The sequence below is a fragment of the Crinia signifera genome, chromosome 3 (assembly GCF_055691185.1).
Source record: "Crinia signifera chromosome 3, ASM5569118v1, whole genome shotgun sequence".
Classification (NCBI taxonomy): domain Eukaryota; kingdom Metazoa; phylum Chordata; class Amphibia; order Anura; family Myobatrachidae; genus Crinia; species Crinia signifera.
The window spans coordinates 222021658-222046336 of record NC_139219.1 but is presented as its reverse complement, the minus strand read 5'-3'; the positions used below and the strand labels follow the sequence as shown (position 1 = coordinate 222046336).

At 43.2% G+C, this 24679-nt stretch overlaps 1 protein-coding gene across 2 annotated transcripts in view; it reads left to right on the top strand.

Annotated features, from left to right (window-relative positions):
* TNK2 (tyrosine kinase non receptor 2) overlaps window positions 1-24679 on the top strand; it is a 155996-nt gene that overhangs the window by 11898 nt on the left and 119419 nt on the right. The window contains exon 2 of one of the 2 annotated variants that reach the window (XM_083177499.1): window positions 5780-6058. The exons of the other annotated variant lie outside the window; for it this stretch is intronic. The gene's annotated coding sequence lies outside the window, so the exon portion shown is untranslated. The remainder of the gene's footprint in view (window positions 1-5779; window positions 6059-24679) is intronic. 2 annotated transcript variants of the gene reach the window in all.

The following is a 24679-nucleotide window of genomic DNA, read 5'->3' as shown; positions in this document are numbered from 1 at the left end:
AATGTGATATAAGACTTGTACATATCTGTGTGTAACAGAGTATCTGAATCTGTACACAAAGTACTACTACTGTATGTAGCATCTTTTTTCCAATACACGTTTTGTACTGCTCTGTATACAGACTCTCAGGCCCTTATTCAGAGCTGATCTCAAAATGGGCAAAACCATGTGCACTGCAGGTGAAGCAGATGTACCGTGTGCAGAGTTGCGGCGGTGCACGGAGTGGTCTGGTATGTTTTGTATTTGTATATATTCACTGTACTTGTATGATGTTATCTAATGTCCTGATGACGAGCCAGTGATTCAAAACGCCGTCGACTAAGATTACAGTTCACAGCATTTAAAACAGGCATGTCCAACGTTGGCCCTCCAGATGTTGTGAAACTACACATCCCAGCGTGCTTTGCAATAGTTTTAGCATTCTCTAATAGCAAAACTGTGGCAAAGCATGCTGGGATGTGTAGTTTCACAACATCTGGAGGGCCAACGTTGGACATGCCTGATTTAAAACTTACATGGATTCCCTGAGTGACGCTGTTTTTTTAGTATCTATCAAGAAGTGGTAATCTCACAAGGATAGAGCACCCAGGCAAGTACGCTATATTGCTTTAATTGAGTGCCGGACCTGAGGAACATTTAACTCTTACACACCAATAGTGGTCAACGTTTCAAAAATTGAAACGTTGACCACTATTGGTGTGTAAGAGTTTCTTTATTATGCTGGGAGTGCCGCACCGTTCCTACCTACATACCTACCCATTGTGAAGGCACCGGCTCAACATTACTGCATCTTATTGGGAGTGCCGATTCCTGGACGTTTATATATATATATATATATATATATATATATATATATATATATTTATATTTATATTTATATTAGATGAGATATTGGGTCCCGGCACTCGCATGAGAAGAAACAGATACTCCAGGTGCCCGACAATTCCCCAAAGGGAAAACATGCAATATGTGTAGGAGACGGCACTCCGAAGATTGTGCAACAAGTAAAGATTAGCAATAATAAATGCCAAAACACAAAATCTGTGTCAACGTTTCGGACGCATTGCCCTTTATCAAGACATTGCACAATCTTCGGAGTGCCGTCTCCTACACATATTGCATATTTATTAAAGTGCAGGTTTATAGCTGTGGAGATGTTGCCCATAGTAACCAAACAGATACTATCTTGCACCTTCTAGAGCAGGGCTGGGCAACACCGGCCCTCCAGATGTTGATGAACTACACATCCCAGCATGCCTTGCATCAGTTTCAGCATGGCCACATAGCAAAACTAATGCAAAGCATCCTGGGATGTGTAGTTCACTAACATCTGGAGGGCCAGTGTTGCCCAGCCCTGTTCTAGAGGATAATACAGGTTGAGTATCCCTTGTCCGAAATGCTCGGGACCATGAGCATTTTGGACAAAGGATTTTTGCGGATCCTGGAATTTTTTTTTCATACTTACCTGGTCCCCCCGGCGGTGCCCCGATGTTTCCCCGACGTCCACAGTGTCCTCTGGCGTGGATGCGGGACCATTTGTCTACAACAAGAAGATAGACAGCCATTAGGTCGACACCATTAGTTCTACAACGCAATAGGTCGACATGCTTTTAGGTCGACATGTCATTAAGTCGACATGCCATTAGATCGACACTGCCATTAGGTCGACAGTGTCTAGGTCGACAGTCAAAAGGTTGACATGGTTTTTTTCACTGTTTTTTTACCCAAATGTCGACACAGTCGACATGGACACAGTTTGAAGTGAACCGCAGCCCCTCGCATCGCTCGCTTCGCTCGCAATGCTTCGGGAACACTATTATAATCTAACTCCACGCCCTAGTGGATGGTAGGGCATGAAATACCGCCTATCGGCACATGTTGGCTCAAAAAAACAGTGAAAAAAACCATGTCGACATTTTGACTGTCGACCTAGACACTGTCGACCTAATGGCAGTGTCGACCTAACGACATGTCGACCTAATGACATGTCGACCTAATGGTATGTCGACCTAATGGTATGTTGACCTAAAAGCATGTCGACCTATTGAGTTGTCGAACTAATGGTGTCGACCTAATGGCTGTCTATCTTCTTGTTGTAGACAAATAGTCCGGATACCCTCTAGCGTCCATCATTCAGATTCTACAGGTATATATTCTAACTGTACTTTTTGCTTCTTAACTGTATTACTTGCCTTTCCCGCTATACTGTTCCATTTTTTGTATTCATTTGTATGTTTTTATTCTTTTAGTTTATCAATACAGGTTGAGTATCCCTTATCCGAAATGCTCGGGACCACGAGCATTCCGGATAAGGGAAAATTCCGGTTTTTGGAATATTTTTTTTTTTGCCATACTTACCTGCCCCTGGTGGGTCCCCGATGGTCCCTCGGCGTCCATGGAGTCCTACGGCGTCCACGGCAGGCCACCAGCACCGTCTCCAGCGGTCCCAGGAGCGCTTTGCGCAAGTTCCCAGGCGCGCCGGTGACGTCACCGGCGCGCGTGCGCACTCGCGTAAAGTACTCCTGGGACCGCTGGAGACGCCGGAGTGGATGCTGAATGCCTGCCGTGGACGCCGGAGGACTTGGTAAGTATTAAAAGAGGGTTAGGGGGGGGAAAAAAAAAATTGAATTATTCCAAAAAACCACGGTTTTTGGAATAATTCGGATACGGGATGCCCGTATACGGGATACCCGACCTGTACAATTAATTTGTATAGAATAATTTGATGAGGGCTGTTCTACTTATTGCTTTGTAGAATTTAGATTTCACTGTGCAGTCATTCATTGTTTTAAACAAGCTTTTATACTTTGCAGCTTTTATTATGAGTAACAATGCCTGGGATTATCTGAGGAGCTATGCATCATTTAGTCATAGTACGATGCCTCATAGTGATGTAATGTCCACAGCCTTGTTCTATAGAAATCCTCAGCACATACACTATACCTTATGTCTATGTTGTTCCTTACACAGTGACTTGCTGTTTGCTTTCCTTCCAGTATGCTATTATTTATCTTTCTGGATAGCATTCTGCCTGCTTTTCTATGAGTATTGTGTGCACACTTGGTAGACCCACCTGCCCTTCCTCATTGTAACAGTAGAATGAATGCCATAAAATCAGCCTATTATTTACTGATAACAATGTGTGTGTGATGGGAATTCTGAGAGGCCCTTTCTGGTGCTTGCCCTGTCATTGTATTTATTATGAGAAGTCCGGCACCCTCACAAGCCACCCATTGACATAAGCCTGTCAGTGACCTTCCTTTAACAGCTGAGCTAAGAGTTGAGTTTTCCCTGTGATGTCACCGTACACAGTATGACAAGCAGTATAGTGTAAAGCTGTGTCCTTGTGTGTAAAGCTGACCATTGTCAGCTTACAAAGAACCAACTTAGTTTCCAAAATGTACCAATGCTCAAGGTTTGATGCAGTTACTGTTTATTTAGGGACAAAAATGAAGACTCAGCTTTTTTTTTGTTTGATTTATGTTCTTCCTCAGACTACTTGTCCAGCGTGTGATTAGCAGGAAAAACTTGTGAAATAAGCCATTAACACAGCTAGGCAGTCACTGTAGGGGAAATGTATTAAATATGCCAGTACATATAGTGCTGGTATAGTGTTTCCTGCTTTACCTCCTGAGGTAAGGCAGAAATCAGTAGCATGGAAATGCGAGCACTCATGCGCTGTGTCGTTAATGATATCAGCGGTCCGACAGGTGGACAATATTGTGCATACACACTAAACAATATCAAGAACTCAAGGTCTAATACTACTGAAGAATGGAATAGATGCACTAGGACAATTTGTTTGGTAGATTAGTGAAAAAAACTAAAGCAAAATATAATTTTTGGGGGGAATCTGATAAATATTGTCCTATATATTAACCCATTGTGCCAAGGGAATTTGTCAAAATGGGTGTAAAAATTGGCAAGCAAATATTTAAATTTATCATAATAACCTGTACTGTTTACTTTTATATTGGAATTTTTTTTTTTTTACACAATTTTAGTTGAATTTATATAACAAATGTGAGCAACGTTGGCATTTTTAGCAGATATATTGCAAATATATTGCCCATCTCTCACAGATGTCTTTAATGCAATAATTAATTTACCTCACCCTCATATTGCAGCACAAACAAATTTCCCATTTTCTCATTAAAACGCACAGGTTCCGGGATAAGTTCCTGGATCCCTGTGTTTTCACATTCACAGCCAGGAAAAATTGGCATTTATTGTGTTTCGCCTACCATATTCCTCCACAAGAATATATTACATTACAATTTAAGAGCATTTGTGTAAATCAAGGTACTCAGCAGGTTCACATATTATTCTTTGCTACATAGAAATTACTTATCACATTTTTTGCTTTTTAATGCTGGTCAAAATGCATATCCAACACAAGTGTACTTGATCCTAATGTGATTTACATTTTGACTAGTGTTTATGTAGTTGTAAACACATTCAAATGCTGCAACTTTACAGCAAAAAAATGTTAGGTAACAAGTAGCTTTCCAAAAAAACAAACCAGAACATATCAAACCCAAAAAAAAAAAAAACACTACCGCAGAGTGAGTTTCAATGTCCCCTATGCACTAGACCAGTGATGGTCAATTATTTCAGCTGGGGGGCCACTTAACACTTCCAGAAAATATTTGAGGGCCACACTCCAGAAATAAGGGGTGTGTTCACTCAAAAAGAGGTGTGTCTTTGAATGTATTGTAGCACACCATATACCCCTTTTACACTTCATGCAACACAATAGTAGGCCAACAATTGACTGTCAATCAAAGCAGCACAGCCACCCAGCGTCTCACAGGGCTGGCTCTTTGGCTTCGCCCCACTCGCCTCCCAGCTCACATCATAGGAGGAGGGAGGAAATCCCCCTCTCTCCTCAGCGGCGGTCGTGTCAGCACAGGTTGGCACTGCTGTACCGCAATGACAAGCGGCTCAGTCAGTCGGGCCGTTTATCATTGCATTACAGGTTTGAGTGGCAGGCCAGTCATGAGCGTTTTGTGGGCCGTCTGTTGCCCACCCCTGCACTAGATGATAGGGGCTGCGGCCAATATAATTAACAATATCAGCCGCAGTTGATATAATTAACAATATTGGTCACGGGTCTCTATATTGTGCATACACACTGAACGATATCAGTAATCGATATTGTTCAGTGATGTCACCCGGACCCGCTGAACATGTGGGTCATTTGGCTATATAGCCAAATTGACCTGCATGTTCAGCAGACATCAATCATTATTGAGCCCCTTTCTGAGCAATACCTGTATGTTTCTAAATATACTCCAATGTGTATGGGGCCTAAGAGCATGGATCCACTTGGAACAATGATCTGTAGTGTTATAAATATTTTACATATACTAAAAATTTACATTTAATGTGACCCCTACTGAATAGGTGGGAGGAGTCCATGGAGTGTGGTGCCCTCCAATCTACCAGTATGACCAAAGGAAATTGTTTTGAAAAGTGAAAAAATGCCATGAATAATGACGACCTCTCCAACATGGTTGAAACATGGGCTATTTGGGGCACATATGACTCTGCTACCAGAAATGGAAGCACAGAGCAGAAAAAAATGACAGGGTAGGAAGGAAGTTATACTGTAAATACATATCATTCCTATTAACCTATAATGTGGAGAAATCATCACACATCCACATTTTTAAAGTGATTAGTGTACTTTATAAGCTTGGTATTCCAGTTTAATAACAGGAAGTAAGTTACGAGAAATGCTTCCTCGGTGTGTTCATTTCACCTTCTGATTTTCTAGGTGTGCTTCTGTCTAACAAGGATGCATTGAACATTACCATCACGCCGGTCCACACAGTACAGCATTGGCTTACAAGATCATTTGTGAAGGTGTATCACAGAACGTCTGGATGGAAAATGGATTTTGTTGATAAACGGTAAAGTACCGTAGCTCCTGCCCAAAGGAGCGTACAATCATCTAAATGAAATGCATTTTAAGCAGCCCGTACATGCATACAGAAGACCACAGATTATGTGACAAGACGTCTGTAAGCAGGATACAGCCTGAAGCAGGTTCGGGGTAAGTGATACCGGCAATGTCATTTCTGAATATGGTGATACAACATTTCTTTGTTAAAGCCTTGGGCACTGGCTACATAGAGGACAAGTGGAAACTCATTTTATGTGATAGATGATTGTGAGCTGGATTTGTGCATGGGGTTTTGCTGTGTAGTATAATATGTATTCTCTAATGAATTTAAGATCAGTACAGAATATTCTTCTTCCAAATGAATGTGCTTTTGGGAGCAAATTATTTTTTAGTTTCAAAACAATCCTTCCTGACACACTGTATAGGCCTAATTGTTGACTGATTATTGCAATGGAAACATTTACATGTGATTGTTTTATTACATGTATTATTTTTACACATTAGTGGTATGTCACGTGAGTTACTATATCACAATGTAAACAATGCTGTCATATTGAGTGTCTGCACTGTTAGGATACATAGGGAACACGCAGTTTTGTTACCATTCCTCGGTATACTTTGCAGACCTGTAAAACCTTATATAATCCGGTAAGGTATGAACTTGATTGCTGGGGGTAAAGTGTTTCCTTAATGTTATTCCCTACATAGGTTTCTAGGTCAGGGGATTTGTGCTTGCGGCATGCAGGAAGTTTTACTGCATTCCATGGAACATTCCAGTGTGTTTGGCCACTGAGCCTAGCTCTACACAACTGTACAGGTTGGACTGATCCTGCTTGCTCACACCTGTGTATTAGCTTAACTTTTCATTTGCTGTATGTGAGTGCTTCTGAGATTGTAATATTGTATGTAATATCCAATAAAAAACATTTGTTTTCATTTAGTTTTTAGCATTAGGCCCGAAAATTCTCTTATTAGACACAACCACAATTAAATTACTTGATTTCGCCCAGTTAAACTGGGTAACCCATGTAAACTGCTTAGGATGCTTTAACAGCCATTAGGGTGCCGAAACCATGGGAGTTTTCACACATTTCTGCTCACCACATCAGGAGTCTACAAGCAGGAATATGTAACAATTGAATTGCTCCATCAGGTGCCAACTAGTGGCAACCGCAGGGGAACCGCAATTGAATCCCCCATAATTTGTTATTTCAATATGACTGAAAAGAATGGCTATTACATTGGCCACATTAAGGTACTTTTTTAAATCTCCACGGGTGATGAAGAGTGGGGCTCATCCTTCGGAAATAAAGTAAGATTGCCCAAGACAAGCCCAACTTGTCCTCCACAGTGAGAGGTAAAACCCCCTAAATCTTCTTACCTCTCCTCCACTCTTCATAACAACTTGCCACCCAGCTACATTGGCAAGTGAAATGTTCCCACGCAAAGTTACAATAAAACCCCTCAGAAACTAAAAAGAATGGGACTTTAAGGGGTTTATTTAATAATATAGGAGTTCTGTTTCACATGTGATGTTGCTAGGGGCAACAAATCAGATTGTATTATCTTCTAGAAGGCACTAAATAAATAAGAAGTAGATTCCCAGCATCATCCCATCTGAAATATAAATAAACAACTAAGTCTCTCTAGCTCCGTAGTACTGTGTTCACTCAATGGGGTGTATTCAGTGCTTTTTGCGAGCTGTGACAGTGAGCAGTGCTGACTGCTTGCTGTCACAGCTCGCACTGTCAGTATTCAACTGACCCCCCTGCACAAGCCGTTTCCACTTTGCTTGGTTTTTACAGTGGCGTGGAAACGGCGTGTCCGGCCGCTAAAACAGGGATGCTCGCAGCTAAATGCAGCGGGTTCCTTACATTAGCCTTGAGCCTCACCATTTGGGGGAATCTGGCAGGGAGGATTCCCCCGGATCGTTGAATATGGTGAGTGGCCATGCAGGAGTTAAACAGCGAGGGTCGTTTAACCCCCTCGCCGGGCGTATTGAATATGGCCCAATGTAACTTAAATTGAAAAACACATTATGAGCCATTTGTAAATAAGCAACAATTCAGTTTAAAAAACCTTCAAGATAGAAACAAAAATAATACGAAAGTCTAAGAAAAAACCTAAACCGAATGAAAGAATCATGAGTAGAGTTAATGCTTACTATAGTTGTTCTAGTTTATATTCCATTTATATTTTTCAGGTTTGTTTATTAACTCACCTAGGGGACGATTCAATTGATTTTGCTGGCCGAGAAGTGTTACATGGGCAATGACAGCCATTTGGCATGATAACACAATTTCCGCTCGCAGCCTTCTGAGGTGGCGGTCAGAAATTGATGAAAAGTCCTGGTTTGGACGCCTAACCTGAAATTTTGGCCAGCTAACCACTACTTTAGATTGGTTTTCTGTTTTAGATGGCTAAACCTGTGCCATTTGGGACTCGGCAGGTTCAAAAAGTACTCCAACTGAATATAACCACACCTATTTAGACAGGAGATAAGGCGCGATCAGGCGCTCAGGCACAGTAGAAACACCCACATAGTTCCATTCGAGCACCTTGGGCATTGTTGTTTTTTTACCTGTTACTCCCCATCCTCACCACCTAGAAAGAAGTTTAAATAAAAGTAAATGTCTGGTGATCTCAGTGATCTGGTTATCACAAAAAAATAAATTGAGACAGCAAAAATGTGAAAATAAATGCAATTTAGTTTTAAGAGCATATTTATTTTTTGTAATAACCCCCTATAGCTAGAATCCTACATTTTAGTATGTTGGAAAGGTGGATAATTGGTGAAACAAGAGCCAAAAAGCATTTATTGGTGGAGCTTATAAGATGACAAAACATCACTTTTGCTTTTGGTTCCCTTTTCTTGAATATTTAATGAAAAAAATTCGTATTTTTGGGGGGCATTTGAATAGGTGGAACTAGCATCGGCAAATCCAGGGCATTACATATGGGCCCAATGCTATGAAGGCTCCCACAGCCAGTGGCTTTATAATGAATCAGACTACTCCAAAAGTCAGCACCTGACTAACCGGTTGATGGCCAAAGGAGAGAATGGCTCCATGCCTTCTTCTCTTAATGGCTCCTCCCATTGGCCACCTCCTGAGTTACTGGGTGCTGCTGACAGCGAAGTGGTCCTTCTCTTGCAACCAGGGAGCTCCAAAGAATATTTTTGCACCGGAGTCCCCACTCGCAAGTTCCACCACTGCACTGTATGTTTCTCTTTCTACCTCTTAAATTGTTCCCCCTTTTCCAAGTCTCTTTGTTTATCTCCCATTACTCTACCTGAATATACTCCTGCTATCCCTCCCTGTCCCAATTGCCCCCAGTGTTTCTCTTCCTATCTTTTCGGGCTCTCTGTTTTTCACCCTTTTTCCCATTCTGCAATTTTTACTGTTAAAAGTACCTTGAGTACTCATCCAGGGTAATTACCTTGCTGCGTCCGGTAACCAGTGATTGCCCTTAGTGGCGCAGCATTGAATGAGCTTGTCAAGATGGTACATGGAATGATACATGTAACTTTTGACTTTTTAAGTGTAATGTACATGTGCTTTAGTGGTAAATGTTGGGCTTCAGAGTGTGTGTTTGAGGCCTTTTTTATAAATTAAATGTTATCAGCATGTGTTCTCGCTGTTCTCATTAGAGCTGACCACTTGATCCATGGTATAAAATGTATATTTTAGTATAAACATGATGCCCACTTATGCAATAATATCAAAATGTGAAGGTTCCATGCATTATCTCTTTCATGTCATTACTAAGATTGCAATTTTGACCATCAGGTATCTCATCAAGTGTGCAGTTATAAATAGTATAAGAAACTGTAAATAAATAGTGCTACATGCCACAAAGACAGTACACAGTATCAATTCCAGGTAAAGAGGAATAGGGTGGGGCATTGATCCAGCAATTCAGGGTGTGTCTGATTAAGTGACACAATTAGACTGGTGGATTATTTTGGTGTGTATATTTTGATTTTCACCTTGTACATTGGAATACGATGTAGAAATGTAGCGTAAATCATGTCATCACCCTGCCCACTTCTCGCACCCGAGCAACATGCATGAGACTTGACCACTGAGAGTGCCTTCCGGCCATTCCAGGAGAGTAGGCAAGTGTGATCTAAACTGTGTTCAAATAAAGCTGCTTAGTATTTTGTAGGCTACATGCAAAAACAATCAGTATTGCACTATGCATGCTAGAAAAAACTAAAAGAATTTGCCCCTGCTTTGCAACATGCGGCCTGATTCACAGTTGGATGCAGTTGAGAGAATGGACGCTATGGTAGTTCTATTTCTCATGGGATTTTGGTATGGTTAACCAATCCGTATCTACTTCTTATTTATTTATTTAGCACCTTCTAGAAGATCTTCTGCAAACTTTGCATGCTCAGTAAGAGAGAACACAGATGTGATGGCGTACACAATTGCATACAACATTGCTGATACTTGAGACAGCTTTTGCAATCAGGCTGTTCATAGTGGAGACTGGGTTTGACCTTAAGTTTTTGCAAAAAGAGGAAATGCCATGGCTGTGTTAAGGCAGTGTTCTGAACGTGTTTTAGCATGCGGCTGCAATTTCATTTGCTGCACTGCAGCCACAGTGGCCATACAAGGGATCCACTGGGCCAGTCAGGGACTGTTTAAGGAATCTATGTTGCAACTCATGGTGTGCTAGTGGTGGAGAGATCGGATCAGTGGCGTAACTTGTGGGCGGTGGACCCAGGTGCAAAAATATAATTTGGACCCCTCTACTCCACCCCAACCCAAGTTCACAATGTGCAACATGGTGACAGGGAGAGGATGGGGGAGGCAGAGTAAGGCAGGGGGAAGTAGAGTCTGACAGGTAAAAACAGTAGGTAACAGGAAGAGGGTGACAGGGGCAGTAGTGGTAGTTCCGCCTCTGGATTGGATCAACCAGTGTGCTTGGTTTGCATTGTGCATAGTGCGGAAGTACACAAGAAGGATTAAACTGGCATTTCTATATTTTTGCACTTGAGAATCCATGAGTTATTGTAGCTGTACATGGTTTGCGTGTGCATGAACCAGGCTCATGGTGTGTCCAGCTCTTTTTACTTTACTCCCAACTCAGAACCATTATCTTTGACATACAGTAGAAGGAGTTCAGCAGCCTCTATAAAATGCACAGGATCCGTCAAATCTTTATACATATTATCACAGAGAGAGTGGGTGAGGTCAAGCAAGGTTGACAGCCTGGTACTATTTTATAAAACTACCTGCAAGGCAATTCATAGTCAGACATTATAGTTAATTATTTATGAAGAGAACAAGTACAAGGGGAATCAGAAATGACTGGCCACATAATTCCTCAATGACTCCCAATACATGTAATTTATAGAAGGTTAGGTGTGTAATTAGTAGCCATCAATTTTCAAACTTCGCTAAATCTTTAGGGCAGAAATAATTACAGTCTTATGTATGTACACACACTGCAATTTGCAGTACCGATTTTGACTATATAGTGAAAATCAATAACAAATTAGTGCAAATCGCACTGCGTGCGCCAGCATTCAATCCCGATATGCGGCCCGGCAGCATCGGGATCATAGTAGAAATAGACTCTGCAGCACTGACTATTCTCCTATGTCGGAATGAGGACCATACTGCTCAATGCAGTATGGCTCCTGCTCCCCCCGTCCCCGTCCAGTTCCTCTCTCCCAGTCACCTGATCCGTGTGCACACGTCTTTACACAGATATGCTAGTGTTGCATAGCAAATTATCAGCAGTCTCCAGGAGCAGTTTTGTCAATTTGCATTGCGTCTAAAGAAATTTGGGTAAGAAAGATGGAAATAAAGCTTGGCCTAATCTGTTTCATGGGACCTGGCGCTCTGTGAAGGGTTGCTTAACAGTAATGTGCAAAAGTGTCTGAGAACACACGTGTAAGTGTAGATCTGCATATCCTGCACTTGCATGACGCTCCAGTTACGCTCCACAAACAGAAGCTCATCGGCCCATTTGACTGTAGGAGACTTTTTTTTTTTTTTCAATTTAATTTTGTCATAGTGTTCAAGTGCTATTGCTATGGAAATTATATTGTGTGCGGTGGCAGAAACTTGAACAGCATTAGCTGCTGATCTGGGGTAAATAAAATTAAGCTAATGATATCTTGGCCAAAAAATATTACATTGATGGCCCGAAATGTAATACTGCTCCTTGTTCCTCTTTCTCTCTGTGCTCCTTTCCTCCGCTGCTTTCTCTTTTATCATCTCCTCTTTATGTTGCCAGCCAATTCCATTAAGCTTTTCCTGTTGTCTCTGCCATATACAGCATCTCCTAGATGGCAACACCTCTCTAATGCTGGGTACACATTAGACAATGTGTACCCAGAGTGATATCGGGAGTGACAGGACCCGGAGGGTAACTGGCATCACCAAGTGCATACACACTTGCTGATGGTGAGGCATAACATGACTGGAGTGGAATAGAGCACATTGTTAAAGACTCACGGAAGCGGCCATCGTTAATGTTATATTGCGTATACACTACATGAAAATGCTGTTATGATATGTCAATATCATTCATATTGTTTACAAAATGATCTAGTGTGTACACGCATTAAAGCTGTGTAGTACTGTCAGTGTTGTGCTTTCAGTATATAGGAACTAACGTAAAACCATGACTGTCTACAGTAATACCTTTCTAGAGTTTAATCTAGCACCCGCTATCTTTTAAAACCCATGCAGTTTCTCTTCCTTGCCTGGGGTGTCGCCTTCTGCTGTGGTTTTTCTGTGGTGTGTGTGTGTGTATATATATATATATATATATATATATATATATGGATCCAATCCTGCCGGCACTCTGGAAGTAAACAGCTTGCCCCGGTGCCATAAACAAATCTTCATACAGCAAATCCAATGAAAGAAGGCACTCAGGAAACAACAAAGTAGGTAAATACAAGGAACGTGTATTGATTGAGCTTTCGGGGTTTGACCCCCTTCCTCAGAACACTGAGGCTGTAGTCGTGTTCTGAGGAAGGGGGTCAAACCCCGAAAGCTCAATCAATACACGTTCCTTGTATTTACCTACTTTGTTGTTTCCTGAGTGCCTTCTTTCATTGGATTTGCTATATATATATATATATATATATATATATATATATATATATGTGGCAATGCGGTCCGGCACTCACTCCAGTGTGGCATCTGCCCCGGTGCCCATCCAGTCGATAAGTTAGTTGAAGAAAGAGACTGGCACTCAGTGGTCTTTGTACAGAGGTCTTTAGATTCCTAAAATTGACAAAGCCGCCTGAGCGCGGCGAAACGCGTCTTGTGAGGAGTTATCCAGGAGTGTTGACAGTTGAGGACCGGCGGGGTATGCTGACGGCACTGGACCGATAAGAACAATCTGCCACCCGGCTAAATTCTACCCGCGGCAACCCGGTCCCCTCTGCTGATACACATAGCCGTCAAAGGACGTCATCCGGCAGCCGCCACACATACGGTGGTCTGTGTGCCTGACAGCGGCGCATATAAGAGGTAACTAGATATCAGTAGGTCCCATAGCAAAAGTTTTTAAGAGCCCCCCTTGCACCTATGGTAGTTACGCCCTTGACAATGACCGTATCCCCATGTAACAGCACTACTGGGGGCATGCTATGTAACTGCCACTACTGGGGGCAACGTATGTAACTGGCACTAAATATGTGCAAGAAAATGATTGCTTGGCATTCAAATTCAGTATCTGAGATGGTACACACACTTTGTTTCATGTTTTGAAACCTTGTTTCATGCACAAATAAAATATAATTGTGTGTATTTCATGTGTTTGATGTGTTTGTACAACATAAATGCAAGATACCTCATTGAAATATACAAATATTCTGAAATATGGAATAATCCGTTATCTTCTGGTCGCCAGCATTTTGGATAAGGGATACTCAAACTGTACTTTTTTTTATCGCTGGCCGTAAGCAAGTTTATTAATATGAAAGCAGCGTTTGGGGGTGGTAACCTGCTGTTTTCTGCCAATGTCAGGGAAAACGCAGGCATTCCCAGGTGTGGGAAGTCCTTTAACATCAGCTCAGGCCCCGATCAGCCTATTTCTATCACACCTGCGGAGTACTGTAAGTACGCGCTGACTGCACACACGAAAAATAATGTGATGTTGAGTGAGTTGCGAATGGATTTGCAGCTAATCGCCTACTTTTTTCAAGCCTTGCTCAGCAATTTGCAGGCTTGCACAGGGCGGGATTTCACTCTGGCTGGGCGGCGATCACCTGCTCACAGGGCTCTGCAAATTAGCAGCTGTGCGATCAGGGCTGAATAACCCACTATATAGTTAATTAATGGGTGCTCCCACGGGGGATTAACTACCAACCCTGTCACCTGAACATGCAGTCAGATTCTGCATATATTGTCAATGACTGCATGTTCAGCAGGGGCCGAGGGACGATATTGAACTATATCGTTCAATGTGTATGCCCGATGGTTACGATATAGATCATGGGTCTTCAACCTGCGGCCCTCCAGATGTTGTGAAACTACATGTTCCAACATGCATTGCCCCATTTTTTCCTATAAGAGCATGCCAAAAACCCTCAGGGCATGCTGGGATATGTAGTTCCACAACATCTGGAGGGCCGCAGGTTGAAGACCTGTGATATAGATGATAGACAATGTCTACTAGGTTGACAGTAACCGAAAAAGGATCAACATACCTTAGGTCGATTCTGCCAAAATGTCAACACAGCTTATGGTTGACATAGACAAGGTCGACACTCAAAAGGTTGAGATGAGTTTTTCATGATCTTTTGTGTCTATGTAATCGTACGTCGACATAGACACCCTATATATGCACCGCGGCCCCTCACATGGCTCACTACGCTCGCCATGCTTTGGGCACACTGCTATTTTCTATGCCCACTTGGATAGTAAAGTATGAAAAAGCAATCATGAAGGTATGTCGACCCTTTTTCGGTGTCGACCTAGTCACTGTTTACCATTAGTGGTCGACATAGTGATTGTTGACCTAGACTGCATACCATGCCCTATAAAAACCTTTGGTTTTTCCCACTTGCATCCTCTAAGCCCTATGGCCATCTCACGTGTTCCTCAGGACTGCAGTACTATACCTAACATATGGAGCGTTTTATCTGACAAAAGCCTCTTATAGCACGGTACTTATACTTAGTCTAAAGCTTTTCCTGGGAATACACTGTTCTACATTTGATTGCTGAGTTGGATTGTTTCAATTCTACTATTTCACTTTGTATACTGACAGACTCATTAAGTTACTTATGTAGATTTATTCCCCCCAGAACTCCACCCTCACTTCAGACTATCAAAGTAATATGGAATTATTTTTATTATCCTTTATTATAAAGCAGTGACATACAGTATTATGCAGCACTCTACATTGAAAGAATAATAATAAAAACATACGTCACATACTATGATGAGAAACAGATGGTAAAGATGGCCCAGCAAAGTTAGGGAGCAATGTACACAATAACATTTGTTTTTAGGGTAAGTGTGTATGACTACCAGAAAGAAGTATTATCATCCTCCAATATTAAATATTAAAGCTGCCTTTGGCAACTGCCATTTCTGTGCAGATTCTAGTGTTGTAGTATGGTTGGAATACTGCTGCGATGCCAGTAAACCCCCCCCCCCTCCCTTTGGTGCTGCCGGTCCCCGCAGGTCGTTGTTGCAGCCGCCACCTGCTTGTGCCGAATCCCAATCGCTGTTGCAGGACCGGCGCATGATCAGTAGACTCTTCGGTACTGTGCATGAGTTGGCCCAAGCCTCTATGGGGCTGCTTCAGGTGCAGACCCATAGAATGGTATAAGGCGCCCGGGTCCAGCACATGCGCAGTATCATCTCGGAGGGAGGTAACACCTCCCAATGGGACTGGCTTGGTGACTGGCAGGTCAGAATTCCAATAGGAAGCCACTACCAGTCAGAGTGAAGGCAGTGCAGTCTCACAGACTGCATCTGGCTTCACACAGTGGCAGATTCTACCTGGGGGGCTGCAGCCCTGCAGCCCATAGGTAAAAACCGCCACTGCTGGCAGTTCTTCCCTGGTTATCTGAACAGGGGAAACCCTTGCATGTTTGTCTGCATGTTACGTAGAGGTGCGAGAACAGAACAACCAAGTGAGGTTTTTCCAATATGTGTGCAGCTGCTTGTCGGAAACCTCGTGCATTATTAAGAGTGATTTAAGAAAAAAATCAAATAACAGCAATTTTATTCATGTTTATCTTCTGAAATTAACTTAGCTCATAGCAATTTTTTCTTCAAAGCATTGTTATAAAATTCTTTGCTCTGATTTATTACAACAGTGTTCATAAATAATTTGGTAAGAACTGTGCATGCAGACTTATTGGGTGATAACATTACAGTTCTATAGAGAGCTGGCCCGGCTCCCTGTAATTTCCAGTGCCTAGCTTAATCGTGGGAGGTGTGGCCACCCCCCTTAGGAAAACATAATAAAAGAGTATTTGGAGCGCCAAAAAGCGGTTCTGCCCAATGAACAAGGGAGCACTATATAAAGACCCATATACACTGGGCGACTTTGAGCTGAAAGTCGCTCAAAACACCCAGTTTGAGCGGCTTTCAGCTCAAAGCTGCCCAGTGTGTATGCCCCGGCGATGAGTGGTGAGAGCTGCGCTCCCACATCATCGCCGGGAAAGCCGTTCATCTGCTGGTTATACCAGCAGATGAGCGGCTTTCAGGACCGCTTTGCATAGCACTGCGCTATGCAACGCCGTCCTCCCCCCTCCGTCGGCCCCCGGGCAGGGGGAAAGCCTCCCAGGGGGGTATTCAATCTGTCGCCGCTATTTCCGATGGGGGAAATAGCGGCGGCTCCCTATTCAATGCTGTCTTTAGCGACAGCATTGAAGCAGGATCACGGCAGAACGGGCCCGACTTCTGCCGATAACGGCCGTGGATTGTCGCGATCCCGGCCGCAGATCGACAATCCACGGCCGTTTTCGCGGCCACACCCCCTTTGCGCCGATCTGCAGGCGGGACATTGAATCCCGCCTGTCGTTCAGCTGTCGGGCTGACCGCAAACGGGCCAGGATCACGGCTGTCGGCAGGGATCGACAGCCGTGATCCTAGATTGAATACCCCCTCAGAGTGTATGCACTGAGCGGCTTTCCCCGCAGCGATGATTGACATCATCGCTGTCCATACACGCTGGGCATAGTTGCCCAGTGTGTATGGATCTTAAGCCTCTGTGCCACAGGCAAATCCGGGTGGGGTGGGGGGGGGGGGGGTTGGTTTATGGTCACATCGCTCCCTTTTACCCCCTACAGGGACTTAGAAAGAACACATGGGTAAGCCCCTAGACTAGCAGTTCTTTTAGGCATCCTGTGGCACTCTCAATCTTTTACAGCTGACTTTAGAATGCATCATTTACATTCTGGGCAGTGGATGGGCAGGTAAAGGAGAAGGCTGTCACCAGACCCAAGCCCTGCCTGGCTCCGCCATCAAGCTAAGACCCCGGTAATTGGTACCTGCTTCTCGCAGCCCTGGATTTGTGTAGCATCAGCAAACTCCAAAATGTTAATTTTCAAATATCAGCCAATCCACAATACATTTCTGCATTCCGTGCTACAGGCCTCTCAGCCATATTCTGCCTGCTCAGGTACAGAACATGACAGTGTACTGAAGATGAGTTAATATACTTTGTAGTTCGGTTTAGTTAGGTGTAAATACTTCAATTATTCACCATGTATTAATCAGCTCAGTTAGAGCATATGCAATCTTTAAAAAAATATTAATATGAAGCAGTGGCTTCCATAGTGATATTTCTATTAACATTTCTGCAGTTTCAGATTTGTGTAAAAGTTTCCCTATAAGGAAGACATTTTTATTAGTTCTGGGCAACAATTAAAATTTTTAATTGCGATTAATCGCATGACTTTATTATGATCAACTGTGTTTAATCACATTGTTAGGCACATAAGTGCTGCTAACACACCTCGTTGCCAGGGGTTCTATGCTTGTTGCCAGGGGAATTACATGCTTGTTGCCAAGAGGGATTACATGGATTCATTGTAGTATTAGCGCTGCTACTTTTTGTGTGGGTTTTGTTAAGAGGGATTACATGCTTGTTGCCATAGGGGGTTCCATGCATTTTGCCAGGGGTCCCATGCTCATTGCCAGGGGTCCCATGCATATTGCCAGGGGTTCCATGCTCATTGCCAGGGGGATTACATGCTTGTTGCCAAGGGGGATTACAAGCTTATTGCCATAGGGGTTTCCATGCTCGTTGTCAGGGTATTCCATGCTTGTTTTCAAGGGGATTACATGCTTGTTGCCAAGGGGGATTAAATGCTCGTTTCCAAGGGGGTTACATGCTTGTTGCCCAGGGGGACTTAAATGCTCATTGCCCGGGGGGGATAAATCTCCGTGGCACCGCCCCCCGTTAACGGTGTTAAAAAAATATCGCCATTATAGTACTGCTGCGTTAGTTTCTTTACTACTTGAAGAGACCCAAGGGGAGGGTGGGACAAGTGAGACCTAAACACTGGTGTACAGTATATGCTGTATATAATAGTGTCATATAGAAAAATCTGTCTGCGGGTAAAATATCATGCTACTAAGGGCCAATTGCCAATAGACTGCTGATGGCGGACCCATAGGGGTAAATACAGGTATAAGCACGGAGAAAGAAACGTATTCTCTTTGTTGAACTCGCCCTAGTATAAAATAAGATGTATTGTCATTGGTACATCTAGCATCAATTGGCATTAAACAGTTTTTCTAGTGCACGACTTGGTAGCGCCAAATGTAATTTCATGCGACATTTCAATTAAAACAAATCTTATTCCTAACTGCACACACTAAATAAAATGATATGCAGCATGCCTGTGTTCATTGTACGACCGCTGCTGTATCTGCACACAAAATGCTATCTTACAGTGTTTTACTGGAGACCAACACAGTGGTTCCCAAACTGTGTGCCGTGGCTCCCTGGGGGGTCTCAGGACACTTGCAGGGGTGCCTCAGGTTGGTGGTCCAGGAACAATTCAAATTATTTATGGTCATTGTAAAAGGCAAAGCTGGTGGCTGCCAATCATAAAATATGTGAATAAACAGAAGCAAATCTTGTCCATCACCATATATCGGACCACATAAGGATGACATTTAAACACAAGTTACTTAATTTAATATTTGTTTCAGAATTTTTCTAAAATAAATATTTGGCCTAGGGGTGCCTTGCCAACATTTTGATGCTTTAGGGTGCCGTGTTTCAAAAAAGTTTGGGAACCACTGCTCTAACATAACATTTCCTATGCAGGTACAGCCACAGTCACGCACAGAATATAGGCATGCTGCAGATCAAGTCAACTGAAAAGAAGGCTAGCGCTACCCAGGGTACACATGCGTTATGTATAATGTGACTTGTAGCACATGGAGATAGATATCTGTATGTGCCAATGACTCAATCTCAGGAAAATATCTTCTTTGTTATAAAAGCTTCAGGATACCACATCAGTGGAACTTTCTTACTTTGAAGCCTGCTACACACTAGACCAGGGGTTCCCATAGTTTTTAAATGACGGCACCCCAATGCATCAGAAATGTTTTCATGGCACCCTTAGGCTAAAATTTTCTCATTTTGGGCCAGATGTATCAAGCTTCACAAAGTGATAAAGTGGGGAGTGATAAACAACAAGCCAATCAGCTCTTACCTGTTATTTTTTTAAACCCAGCCAGTAACATGACAGGTAGGAGCTGATTGGCTGGCTGTTTATCACTCTCCATTTTATCACTTTGTGAATCTTGATACATCTGGCCCTTAGAAAGTCAGAAACAAATATTAAGTTAAATAAATTGTGTTAATATCTCATCCTTAGGATCAGTTATGTGGTAATGGCCAGGATTCCCTTGTGTTTTTCCACAATTTGACTACTGTATTATAATGGACATAAAAAGACTTGAATTGGTCCTGGACCACCAATCCAGGGCACCCCTGCAAGTCTCCCAAGGCACCCCAGGGTGCCACGGCACACAGTTTGGGAACCACTGCACTAGACATTATTTTAAGCAAAATTCCCGATAATGACCATTAGCTACAACAAATTCTTAAAAGCATCTAGTACGTACGCACTCCATCTCTAGAAATGGTTGTGGTATGATGGCCCAACAGTCGGAATATTGAGGGTTAGTATCCCCAAATCGGAATTCCTACCGCCGGTACTCTGACGGGGTTAAGCGCAAAGAGTTCTCTTCTGGGCTTGGTGCACTTGCCACGCTGCGGACTCTCTGTGCTTGCCACAGGTGCTATTCTCTATGAGGGTTGTGGACGCCCACCGGGGAAAATAGCCTCGGTCACTTTTTTAAGTGGTTATCACTTAAAAGGCAAATCCTGCCTTGTAAATGATTTCCCCTTTAAAAAAATGCCACATTACATCCTACCCATGGCGACATTGCATCCTACCCATGGTTCTTAACATATTAATGAAGTAATTTAGATAACATGGCAATAAATATCCATTAGACTGTTTAATGTGTAACCCACATTTGGTAACCTGTACAATTTCAACATATGTTTCAACATATTTTTGCTTGTTTTTCACAACAATATTTATCACTTTGGGTGATTACAAAGCATTAGATGTTTTTCCTTTTGCGTAGCGCATGAGACTGCACTGAAAGCTGTTTAATATACAATTTCAACATAATGTATCTGCAGGAACATGGAAAGCCCTTGCCTTAGGTGGGGGTTAGAGGGAGGATTATTATGTATTCTTTCCAAAACCCTCAGAAATGACACTAGATCTTTTTAAACCTAAAAAGGGCAGACTGAGTGTACAGTCCTATCCCCCTTACTCGTGTCCCTGCCAAATGCTCTCAGAGAAGTTAGTGGCCACCCAGCATGTAATCTATGATTTTAGACTAGTACATATTGCAGACAGGTTTTAAAGCACAATACATTAACTTGTACAGACATATGTCCTCACTACTAAGCCCGCTCGAAATAAATGCTTCAAAAGCTAGTCTTCTAACTTGTGATTGCCTCTGTGTTTGTGAGAAAGAGATGTACAGATGGAGCCCCTCACATTCATCTCCAGGGCTCGCCAGAATGTCCCCGCTGGCGGAGAGGGGCTCCAGCTAACTGGGATGCGTAAGCTTCTCACATGCACGCACGTCCCAGTCACTCGGCGGCGGGGATCTTGAACCCTGCCTGTATCCGCTTCATGGAGACGGGCAGGGTTAGGGGGGGTGCGGGGAGGCGCCAGCAACCAATGGGGAGCACCATCGGAACAGGGGGCGTGAGCGTCTCATGTGTGCAAGCCCCCTTCCAGCGGCTGGCGGCAGGCGATTCTATCGCCAGCCCCCAGCTGAATGAGAGGGGCTCCAGCTGTAGTTTCACTCATTGCCAACAGATGGCAGTGTTTTGGAGACACACAGAATATATAGATAATACATCTTTGCTGCAACAGCCCCTATTGGCACCTGAGACTCTTTTAGTGTTGGGTGTCTTTTGTTATGTTTTTATTACCAAGATTGTTGAGAGATTCCCAGACAGTGGCCTGCCCCTTGACACACCCACAGCCCACCCACTGAACCACCCCAGTCCCCCCCTTCACCAGTCCCGCCAAACGCCATGATGCCCATTTCATGTTACACCACACACCGTGATGCTTATTACAGTTATGCCAGGGCTGGACAATTTTTTTTTCAATAGGGAAACCAGGGACAGTGCGCCAAAAATTACACAGTAATGCCTATTACATGTCACACACCCATTACATAGTATAACACATGCCATAATTCCCGTTACACGTTATCCCAAACACCATAATGCCCATTACACCACACACCATAATGCCCATTAAATGTTACGCCACACACAAGGATGCCAATTACACATTATGCCACATACTGTAATTTCCATTACATATACCACATACACCGTAATGGGGGGGGCACAGTGCATAGTGGGGGCACAGTGCATAGTTGGGGAGAGTAGGGGCACAGTGTATGATGTGGGGAATGGGGGCACAGTGTATAGTGAGCGGGTAGTGGGAGCACAGGGGTTGGAGGGGTCGTGGGGGCATAGAGCAAACATATTTTTGGGGGGGATGTGACTACCCACCTTGCTCCTTGTATGGTGTTACCTGTCCCTGGGGTCTGGCTGCCGGCATTCTGAGGCGACAGACAAGGAAGAGGAGTGCAGGCAGGGCAGCTGGCAGGTTAAGCGGTGCTCTCTCCCCGCTCATCTTCCTGGGGTCTGGCCGGCTCCTTAACTCATTTTACTGCGTTGGTCCAGAAGAGTGGACTGGGGCCTCCCTGTCCGTGGTCCCCGCCATGCGCAGGCTGCTCAGTGTGTGCGTCGCTACTCCAGACATCCACAGGCTCTCTGTGGTTGAGATGAGAGGACGGGCAGCTCCCCTGTCCCCTCATAAGGATCCCCCCCTTGCTAGTGTGGTGTGTGGAATCGCTCACCCTTTGAGCTGGGCGGGGAGAACAGGGGCTGCTGCAGCAGCGGCTGAGAGACAGAGAGAGTGAGTCAGATCCCCCCTGTTCGCAGCCCCGTCCTTGCTCCTCCGCGTATCCCGGGCTGTCACCACTGAATTTGTGACTTGGCGCAGGGGAAGCGGCCATGGGGCGGGAGCCGCCACCGGAGGGCACATGAGACACACAGAGTGTCCCTCCGTCCTCCTCTTCCAGCTCCCAGCATGCACCACAGCGGAGTTAGTGAGGAAGGGAAACTGCAGTGCAAGAATGTCACTCACATAGGTCAGCGCCGGGCCACGGGGGGAAGCTTCTGTTGGGAGGCTCAGTGAGCACTGAATTCCTGGACATTGTATAGTCTGTGGTAGCCACCCGTCCGGACTCTGGATGCCGGTCTCAATTAACGGACTATCCGGAGTAATCCCAGACGGGTTGTAGCCCTAAACACAATGGATGCACAAAGAGACTGTGCTGAGTAATTTGATATATGACCCTTCTATATCTGTGTGTGACTGAGTCTCTATATGCAAGTCTGTATACAAAGATTTTATCTAATACAAGTTATCTAATACAAGTTCTGTTCCTTATACATACTCAGTCACACACCATATATAAGTGTCATATATCAAAGCAGCACAGTCTCCTTATGCATCCGTCACATTGCTATGCGACTAAGATGCATTCTTGAGACACACACAGAAAGACACTTTGCGATAGCAGTTTTATATTGGACCTGGCGGCTCACTCACGCGAGGCATCTCAACCTGCATTGCGTAATGAGTACAGATGTACGATATGAGGACACATCTGTATGTGCTGCAGTCAGGTCATGCTTCAGGTTAGACGCTCAAGCTCTGCATCACGCTCTAGGTAAAAACACGTACAGTCCTGTGCCAAACATGTCCTCTTGCTTCTCTCCTTAACTCCTTCAGCTTTGCCATTGGATTTTAATCCTGATAATAACAATGTTGCCTCCTGAAATGCATAAAGAATTAGAATTTAATATGCCTGTTTCTAACTAAATTTAACAGAATTAAGAGTAGTATTTTAATTGATAATTTATGTTTTTCAGTAATAATAATAATAATGTTTACACGATTCTGTTGAGACAGAGGACTACATTGACTAAATGTTGGTTTAGGCTCTTTTGGCTATTTTTCAGGTTTTGCAAACAACCCTTTACTAAAGTCAAAACGATGGAAAAAAAATACTAAACACCTGACTTTAGAACATCAGACCAGTAATTGATTTTTTTTTAACAGAGATAAGAATAAGATTGTTTGGGGAGGAAATCAGGAGTGGCTGCAAAAACGTGAATGTGTCACAGCAGTTATTTGGTCGTGTATATGCTGTCAGCTGCGATCATGCAAGTAGAGAAATATGGCTCCTGTGCTGCTATGGACGCAACATATCCAGGCTCTGCGTCTGATCTTATGCTGCCTCAACCTCACCGAATAAGGACTATTCCCTTAAGTCCCAAAACAAATAATCAAAATAAAGGATGGTTGGTGAGGGAGATGGTGCTAGACTGGTGAAATAATAGAATAATTGAAATCTAATCTAACGGTGTTCTTCCTTTCTTGGTGTGCTTTTCATTGAACTTGATTGTGAATCTCACGATGGGTATGAGAAAAGAGAATTTAGAGAGAATGTAATAAGGCTGGGTATCTTTTACTTGACGGATGTTTTCTATTGTCCGTTTTGCGTACCTTACTCACATGCATCTATGATTTTACTTTCACATCAAAGTTTCTTTTAGGTGGTATACCAGTACTCACAGTTGGCTATATATATATATATATATATATATATATATATATATATATATATATATATATATATATATATATATATATATATATATATATATATATATATATATATGGAATCACTCTCATTATTTTTAAACATATACAAAATAAAAAATGGTGGAACCTGTTTGCTGGTAGAGGAATTGTTCAGCCCTCTCTCCCAGGGGGCGTCGTGGTGTCAAAATCTCCCAGCAAAGAGTTCCCATGAGAAAAAGCAAGTCCTCCTGCCAATGCGTTTCGAGATGTATATCTCTTTATCAAGGCAGTATATGTGCATGCCGTTACAAGTGAGTAGTACAGTTTTTTGTTTGACAGTTTCAAAGTTCCAAAACCAAAAAATTGCAATTGCGTACAAACATGAATTAGTCCCGCTGGCACAGGAATGAATGGGAAAGCATTCTTTTGGCTTTTAATGTGGGACAAAGTTTAATTCATTTAGTGCCCCAAACATACATTTGAACATATCCCAAGTTATGTTGAACTGAAGATACGATAGATGTTTATGTCAGGAATACAAATTC